General features: G+C 40.5%; 1 non-coding gene across 1 annotated transcript; it reads right to left on the minus strand.

The window, feature by feature from the left end:
• Positions 1–7728: 7728 nt before the first annotated feature.
• On the minus strand, positions 7729–7810 carry TRNAS-GCU. Its single transcript has one exon. It is a non-coding gene; the product is annotated as a tRNA-Ser (tRNA).
• Positions 7811–9683: the final 1873 nt, after the last annotated feature.

Consider the following 9683-nt stretch of genomic DNA (forward strand, 5'->3'; position numbering starts at 1 on the left):
TGATAAAATATACATAATATAAAACGGACCATTTTGACCATGTTTTCGGCACTAAGTGCATTCACATTGCTCTATACCACCACCAGCATCCGTCTCCAGAACTTTTTCATCATCCCAAACTAAATCTCTATACCCTTTAAACAACAACTCCTCATAACCCATTCCCAGCCCCTGAAAACCACCATTCCACTTCTGTTTCTATGAATTTGACTATTCTAGGTACTGCAAGTGTTATAAATATCATACAATACTTTTCCTTTTGTGTCTGGCTTATTGCACTTAGCATAATGTTTTCAAGGTTCATCCATGTCATAGCATCTGTCAAAATTTCCTTTTTTTTTTTAAAGCTGAATTATCCATTGTATGCAATACCACATTTTGTTCATCCATTTATCAATGGACACTGATTGCTTCCACTTTTGACTACCGTGAATAATGTTGTTATAAACATAGGTGTACCAATATCTGTTAAAGTCCTTGCTTTCGATTCTTTCAGGTGTATGCCAAGAAGTGCAATGGCTGTAATGTATGGTGAATCTACATGTAATTTTTTTAGGAGTCACCATACTGTTTTCCACGGCAGCGCCATCATTTTACATTCCCACCAGTGTGCAAGAGGGTTCCAATTTCTCCACATTCTTGCCATCACTTGGTATTTTGGTTTTTTTCTTTTTGGTTTTGTTTTCTTTCATGATAGCCATCCTAATATCCGTGAAGGGGCATCTCAGTGTGGTTTTCATGTGCATTTCACTTATGGGTAGTGACACTGAGCATCATTTTACATGTTTATCAGCCATTCAAATATTTTCTTTAGAAGATATTTTTTTCAGGTCTTTGGACCATTTTTAACTGGATTGTTCAGTTTTTTTTTTAATCATTGTTGAGTTAGCAAAATTTAAATTCATAACCTAGTTATGATGGATTTGTCATCTCAAAAATTGTAAAAAAATGGAAATAAATATTATAATGGGTCATATTTTACTTCATTGTGGAAATGATTGTTGAATAAATATAATACACTTTTAGCCAGTGAAGGGAGATTTATTTTTCATGGAACTCATTCCATACGAATCGTGTACTTCTATATTTAGTGGAATTCTTCCCTTCCACAGGTATTTCTTTTGGACTCCTGCAGTCAGAGAACACAGTCAAGAGAAGTATTTTCCTGTAACATTTCTCCTCTCATATCTTTCCTACCTTCTGTTTGCTCATTTCTCCTTGCTGTGAAATAGCAGTGTTACTGGCAACAGGATCTTTTCTGTTTGTTTTGGAAGCACACCTCCCGGCCCAGTCAGGGCCTGATGGAAGACCATTCAGCATCCTCCTGGCCATGCCAAATTCTGTCACCATGTCCTTTACCATACCTTCACCTGACCACTTGTTCTTCTGGGCCTTGGACAGCTCTCTGCAGCTCTGAAGCCCCTTTCCCCATGTGTGAAGCTGTATCTGACATCGCCTCACAGAACTGCATTCTGTGGCCTGGCCTGGCATCTGCTGCAACTGTCTAGACTACTGAGTCCTTCTGAGTTCGACCCTCACCATCACCTCCACAAAATGGACCACTCAAGCCCTGTCCTGGCTCTGCTTAGCCCACTAACTCCCTACATCCTCACTGGAAGTCTTAAACAGACACTTACGCAGCACTTACATTCACATACTTGAATCAGGCACTGTCCTTGGCATTTTACACACAGTAATTCAGTTGTAATAACCCTATGAATCCTATTATTATTCCCTTTTTACAAATGCAGAAACTGAAGCAAAGAGAAGATAAGCAAATTGCCTGGGGTCACACAACCATAAGTGGTGTGAGCCAGGGAGTGCATCCTATCACTTCTTAACAACCACCTCAGGCTGCCTTTGGGATTTGCTTGGCCCAAAGGGAACTGTGTCCAGGTCCTTCTCCCTCCCAGTCTTAACACATGCCACTCACCTGCCCCCCATACACACACACACACAAACACACACACACACTTTAATGCAAGTCACCAGGAGGCATTATTGCAATTTTTGAGTCTTTTAATCTAAGCATACACTTTTAGGCTGAAACATAAAACTTGGCAATAAGGATATTATTATATCCATCTCTCAGCTTCATCCAATTTGCTGTCATCTCTCTTCCTCATATTCTTGATTGATGGACTGATACACCATCGAGAAATTGCTAAATTGAAGCAAAATGAGATCAAGGTGGAATTAATCTTGCAGCCAATTGCTACATAACTCTTGTTTCTCATGAGATGAGAATCACAAAGATAAACCAGGAGGATGGTTGTATATGGCCACAGACCAAAACCAAAATGCTCAAGTTTTGATTTATCTTGTTTTGGGAGAGAAATTATTAGGAGGGGCAAACATTTGTAAATAATACAGTGATCACTGTTTGTGGTTGGGAATCTAGAATAGTAATATGTGGCAGCATTATAATGGAAAATCCCCTGCTAATTCATCACAGCTTATATTTGAAGTTCCCTCAAATCACTGAATCCAAAGCCATACCATGTCTTTCCATAATTCCCTGCATTGAAGATCTTTGCAAGATGCCACAATTCTGAATTTCCCAAACCACAAAGCAATTTCAATTCTTCCTCTCGACCCCCAACCTTAAAATGAATCTCAAGAGAAGGCTTCCAGCCTAACAGTGTGGACAGGCAACCCCTGTCCTCTGGTGAGAGAGGAAACACTGAGCAGTTTCAGGGAACTGGTAAAAGCTTGGTCCCAGGGATAATTATCATCTGAGGGACTAGCTGTAAAAAAAAAGGGAAGGAATCCAGGTGAAATGAAAATGTCAAATGAGTAAAGGGAGAAGGAAGGAGGGCAGGTATAGGCAGATGCAGTAATGAATTACAGGAAGGATTGATCAGCTACTCAGCAATGACTTATCTCCTAGGTAAGTGCTGTTAATATTTGCCTTAAACCGATTTAGAAACTGAGGCACAGGGAAAAGTGGATGCAAGATCACTCAGCATAAGGCAGAGATAGAAAGTAAAGAAAGAGCTACTTTGATACCCTGCTCTGTGGGATGACTTCTGACACTACTGTTTCAAGGGTTGTTCTGGATGTTGTAGCTGATTCTCCAGGATACATAACAGAGCAGATGTATAGATGTAGAGACCCTTATGGCATAGTTATTATTTGCAGATGCTATAACTGAATTTTTAGAAATCCTGAAAAATCACACTTTTAGAATACCAAAATAGGGTAATGTTGCTAGATATAAAACAAATACTCCAAAACTAAATGGCTAAGGATAAGCATTCATTCAAAAAAGATGATAATATATGAATCATATAAGTGAAAAAAAAAGAATTACTTTAAGAACAAATGTGCAAAAGCAAAACATAAACACCACAAAATTTGCCTGAAGATCATAAAATTTTAGTAATTAGAAGACATATCCTGTGGGATACAGGATTACTGATTATGGCACAATGTCAGTTTTTCTCAAATGAATGTATCAGTTGAATAACTTTAATCAAAATCTTGATTGGATTTCTTTTGACAATGTTAGAGAAATTTTTCTGAAAAGATAACCAGGCCAAAATACACAGGACTTAAAAACAAAACAAACAAACAAGCAAAAAAACAAAACAGGGAGAGGCTCCTCCTAGCAGCTACAAAATGCAACACATAACAGTAGCTCCTATTTGTAACCCATCTGTAATAAATACTATTCCCTGTGTTTCCTAAGCTGCCACATTTCCCTTCATCCAACAACCTTATGTAGGGGACCACAAGTACTCCCTTTTAGCAGAGGCCAGAGAGTTCGTATGGCAGTTCACAAAGTCACTCAGTTGATGGCAGGTTTTTGCACAGCATCATCTAATTCAGTACCCCCCTGCTTAATTGCCATGCTTTGAGCTATAAAAAGCCAAACCAGGTGGCATCAGTGCCCAATCAACAGTGGGCCAATGGACCAGAAATGGCTACCCTGGATTAACTGCATTAAAAGAACCACTGCCAGTCAAAGAATATGATCTTCTCTAAAGATTGGTGCTGAACATTATTTGCCTATTTTAGAAAAATAAAATATCCTTACATCATGTGACCTACTAAAACAAATTCTAACCAGATTAAGGAGCAAAATGGGACAAAAATGAAAACAAGTACAAAAGAATTTACAATACAGAAAAATATGTGAAAGTCTAGCTGCTTTCATGTGGGAGAAACACTTTCTATGAAAGAAATCACAAGAGAAAATTAATAAGATTTAACAACCTGAAATGTCAAAAATATCTTAACCAAATAAATTGGTTAAAATTGCAATCAAATGTATATGCTGAATGTGGAAAGTGCTTACATTTTGTGAAGGAAGCCTAATAATATGTATCAAGCTGATCAAAAATTCTTGTCCTGTGAGTCCTTAATTCTTTTTTTTTTTAATTTTTTTTAACGTTTATTTATTTTTGAGACAGAGAGAGACAGAGCATGAACGGGGGAGGGGCAGAGAGAGAGGGAGACACAGAATGGGAAGCAGGCTCCAGGCTCTGAGCCATCAGCCCAGACAGAGCCTGACGCGGGGCTCAAACTCACCAACCGCGAGATCGTGACCTGAGCCGAAGTCGGACGCTTAACCGACTGAGCCACCCAGGCGCCCCCTCCTTAATTCTTATTCAGACTTTATTCCAAGGGAAACCATCGGTAATGAGGCCAAAGATGAAAGGTTATGCCCAGCATCAAACTTGCTAATAGCAAAAGGTGTTAAACAATCTAACTGGAGAAACAAATTCAATAGGAAAAGGAATTAAGTAATTCCGGTGCATCTCTGTGATACATATTTTTCCATTAGCATAATACTTTCAAAGATCATGTAATAACTTGGGAAGCTCCTGAGGACAAAATTTTAAGAGTATATGTATATCGAGAAGAGAGAAATATGTCAGATTATGCACTAAATCTTCAAAGATGATGATGGGAGGTGGTGAGAATTACTAGAAAGTCTTACTTTTTTTAAAAGTTCTTATTTAAATTCCAGTTCGTTAACAGTGTAACGTTAGTTTCAGGTGTACAGTTTAATGATTCAACACCACCCCACAACACCCGGTGCTCATCATGACAGGTGCGCTTCTTAATCTCCATCACCTATTTCACTCATCTCCCCAACCATCTCCCGTATGGGAACTATCAGTTTGTTCTCTCAGAGTCTATTACTTGGTTTGCCTCTCTTTCTCTCATCCCTTTTCTCATTTTTTTTTCATTAAATTCCACATGTGAGTGAAATCATACGGTATTTGTCTTTTTCTGACTAACTTATTTCACTCAGCATAATATTCTGTAGCTCTATCAATGTCATTGCAAATGGCAAGGTTTCATTATTTTTTATGGCTTAATAATATTTGATTACACACACATACACACACACACGCATGCACATACATACCACATCTTTATCCATTCATCTGTGGATGGATGGACACTAGCACTGTTCCCCTAATTTGACTATTGTAGATAATACTGCCATGAATATTAGGCTGCATGTACCCCTTTAAATCTGTATTTTTGCATTTTTTGGGTAAATACTGCGTAGTGCAATTGCCGGAATATAGGGTAGTTCAATTTTTAACTTTTTGAGGAAACTCCACACTGTTTTTCAGACTACTGCAGTGGCTGCACTGGTTTGCATTCCCACCAGCAGTGCAAGAGGGTTCCCCTTTCTCCACCCCCTCACTAACACCTATTGTAGAAAGTCTTACTTTTATGTTTTTTTTTAAATTTCTGCAATATTTTACTTTTGTATACTAAAAATAATCCACATTTGTAATTGGAAAGGAAAAGAAATTTAATACTGAAACACTAGATTCACAATTACATATCAAATATGATCATAAATTTTGGTTATTTTTTTAATGTTTAGTTATTTTTGAGAGAGAGAGAGAGAGACAGAGCGTGAGTGGGAGAGGAGCAGAGAGAGAGGGAGACACAGAATTGGAAGCAGGCTCCAGGCTCTGAGATGTCAGCAAAGAGCCTGGTGCAGGGCTTGAACTCATGAACCATGAGATCATGACCTGAGGCAAAGCCAGACACACAATCAACTGAGCCACACAGGATCCCCGGTTATCTGTTTATACATAGATGTGAATATATTTTCAAAAATCATAGTAATAATCAGAAGTGAAGCATAATAGGTGATAGGTAACTTTCTCTTTTTTACTAATTTTTATACTTTTCAAAATCTAACATGTATTATCTCATTGTTTTAATAAGAAAAAATAAACAATGAGCTAATGTAAATACAAATCTTAAAATTGTTCAGCTTTTTGGGTTTCTGCAAGCAGATTTTTGTGAATTGCTTTACAACATGTGTGAACAAGACATTTCATGGTTTAAATTACACAAAAGCCATCCCATTTTCCTTTGTAAGTGTGTTATCTAAATTTTCAGGTGTAGGTGACTGTAGTGCAAGTGAGGAGGAAAAGGCCCCTTTCCCCAGCATCATATTGTGCAGCAACAGCAGAAGGTTGGTAATTTGGGAGCCAGGTGGGCAGAGCAGAGATCACCCTGGCTGCCAGGGACCTTCACAGCTCAGAAGGGCATAAGCAAGTGAATGTGGGACTGGATATTATGAGACTTTGACCCCTCAGAGAATAAGGAGATTTTCCCCTTCTCCTGCACTAGAGATAAGTCAGCACTGCTGGCTGCATCAGATCTGCAGGTGAGACAGATTTGATCACCAATGGGATGGGAAGCCCCTTGGTGAACTGTTTCACATTAATGTTCATACTTGGAAAGATAATTTTCTGCTGCTAACCGCTGCAAGTTCTCTTCATCTCAGCTGAAGTCTGACAGAGTAAAATGAGAGAGGCCCATGGAACTCTGTAAACAGAAAAGTGCAATGAAAATAGGAGTCACTGTTCAGAAAAAGATGGGGATGTCAATTTTCCCGGCACTTGTCTCTCAGTGTATCAGCATCCCTTTCCCTGCAGAACATGCTTTCCTACCTCCTCACACCCTAGTCTCTTTTTTACCGACATTTCTTTTCACACCATGCTAATTCATGCTTTGTGTGCTTTTTTTCATCCTGCTGTGTGGCTGACAAACCTCAAAGTCGGTAGGTGGTCATGGAATTGTGCCCCAAATCCTGTAAGGGAAGTAGGTGCAGAGTTGACATGACTCAGGACAGAATCTTTCAGCACCAGTTCTGGGAGCTTCCAGATTGCAGAATGCACGTCCTATCGGCTGCTGAACCCACAAGGGTGCCTCATTTGGGCCCCAGGCGGGTGCATAGGCCAGACAGCACCTGTGTTCCATGAGGTGGGCTTCCTCCCATACCCACAATCAACTGAGCCATGTCCGCAGGCTTGGCAGCCTAAACAGGGCAGGATGTTTCCAAACATAACCTGCTATTGAAGAAATCAGTTTTATTCTGTCTATACATTCTGTCATTGGCAGCCAGCCTCTCTGACTTCAGCTGATACACCACTGTGGCAGGAAGCCAGGCCAGGCTCGGCCAGCTCAAAAGTCTGGCTGAGGTGTCTGTGCCTCTTAAACACCACCAGGAAGGAGCTGTTCTGTGGGATTGCTCTTTTGTTAGTTGATAGAACAAACATTTTGTTTTCTAGCATGATTTGGGTACCAATTCCAAGGTACAGATGTGTATTTTTAGATCCTCTCATGTGACACTTGAATCCTTGTCATATGAGTCCATTTTCTTTTCTTACAACCACTGGTGAAATATTTTGCTCACAAAGCACTAAAATCTGATGCAACCTGTCCAGTGGACATATTGGACGACGAGGATGGGATTCGAACCCATGCGTGCAGAGCACAATGGATTAGCAGTCCATCGCCTTAACCACTCGGCCACCTCGTCACATGCATTTGCCTTTTCTTTAATACATGACTTAAAGAATAGACAGAAGAGCTATTTATTACTCCAGTCCCAGGAGAATAGAAGTCAGTGGTTGATCCGGGGACATAAAAGATTGAACAGCAAATTATTTAGACAGGATGTTCCTCTCAATACACAGAGTATTTCAAGTGCTTTTACCCTTTTGTAAATCTGTTCAGCATGCCTGTAAAAGTAATAGAGGGTATAAGCCTTTTTGCTTTCCATGGAAAATGCAGGAAAAGTTAAAGGGAGAGAGGAATGGAGAATCACTGACTTTGGCACAGCTGAAAATAGCTGTCCTCTGGGGTGATTTTCTCAAACTTTTCTGCGATATGCGGGGAGGGGTGTGCTTTTAAATATCCCCAGGCCCAGGTCACACCCGAGACCACTGAAGTCACAACTTCAGTAATTTGAACTTGTAGACAGCCGCAATGGGTGGTCAAGTCTGAGGACTATCATTCTGTTAACCTTTCAGGGGACTGATCTCTCTTTATACTTGAGTGTTTGGAGGATATGACACCTCACATTGGCATCTGGTTTGGGGCTTGGAGGAAGAGTGAGAAGCTGGTGGTGGAGAAGAGAAGGATTCCGTGGCAGCTCAGCAGGTACAGCAGCATGGGCACCCCCGTGATGCTTTGTCTTGTAATCCAGCAACCCCAGAGTGTGCACACACCACTTTGGAGCCCCTCATGGCTCTGCTCACATCAGAGCAGATGTGTGGGAAGTCTCTGAGCTGCTGCTGGTGCCTAGGGATATGGGCCATATTTGATCACTTCTGCCTCATCCACCCATCCCTGTTCCCTAGAGATTGCTATGGGGAGCAAGGACTGCATCTTTGCTCTGGATCCTAAAACATATCTGATGTTTTTTAAAAATATTTTTAAGGGAGTTGGTAGATAAATTAATTGAGTGATATAAATACTTACCTGGCTTGTTATCAATTCATTTCAATTCAGTATATATTATTAAATTTCTTTGATGAACCTGACCCCCTGGTGTAGACTCAGGTTTTTTTTTTTTTTTTTTTTTTTTTTTTGTTTGTTTTTTTTTTGTTTTTTTTAGTAGGCTCCACACCCAGCGTGGATCCCAATGCAGGGCTTGAACTCATGACCCTGAGATCAAGACCTGAGCTGAGATCAAGAATCAGGCACTTAACCAACTGAGCCACCCAGGTGCCCTGCTATAATTCTAAGGAAGAGAGAGCCCCTGCAAATCTTTGGTGCACACAGTTTTCCCTGAGAACCCCTCCACAGCCTAGCTCCTCTGTCCTGTGACATGCATGTTAATTTCCCATTCGTCCTTCAGTTTTTCTCACACTGCCCCCCACCCCTGCCCTTCTCCACTGAAGGCTTTGGATACAGAGAGGAAAAGTGTGTTTAGGATTGAACCGGCTCCTGCAAATGGGTGCTGAAAGCTGTGCTTATTTTAGCACATGTGTTTTACACCAGGGCTGCCTTTAGGAGTCTCTCTCCAACCGGCTGGGATGGGAGTACTTATTCAGAGAGGAATAGAATTTAATATGAACATTCCTTGCCCTCCCCCCCCCTCAAAAAATTAACTGACACTGAAGGCGAAAGCCTGGTCTCAGATTGTCTATAAAACCAGCTGTTCCAATATCTGAACTCACAGAACTGCCCTCCAGTTAATTTGGAGATTGGATTGAAAACATGTTCCAAGTTTTGCCCTAAATCAGTCAGCCAACAGGTATTTCTGGGCCCTTCATACAGGCTTACTGTACACTTAGGTTTCATTTCTCTGGAGCCAAAAGAGGTGAAATCTGCAGAACTAATCCAGAGGTTACAACAAAATGAGCAGTTTGGTATGACCCCTTCCCCATATAGACTGCGGGCACCTT

This window comes from Panthera tigris, chromosome A3 (genome assembly GCF_018350195.1).
Source record: "Panthera tigris isolate Pti1 chromosome A3, P.tigris_Pti1_mat1.1, whole genome shotgun sequence".
NCBI lineage: Eukaryota > Metazoa > Chordata > Mammalia > Carnivora > Felidae > Panthera > Panthera tigris.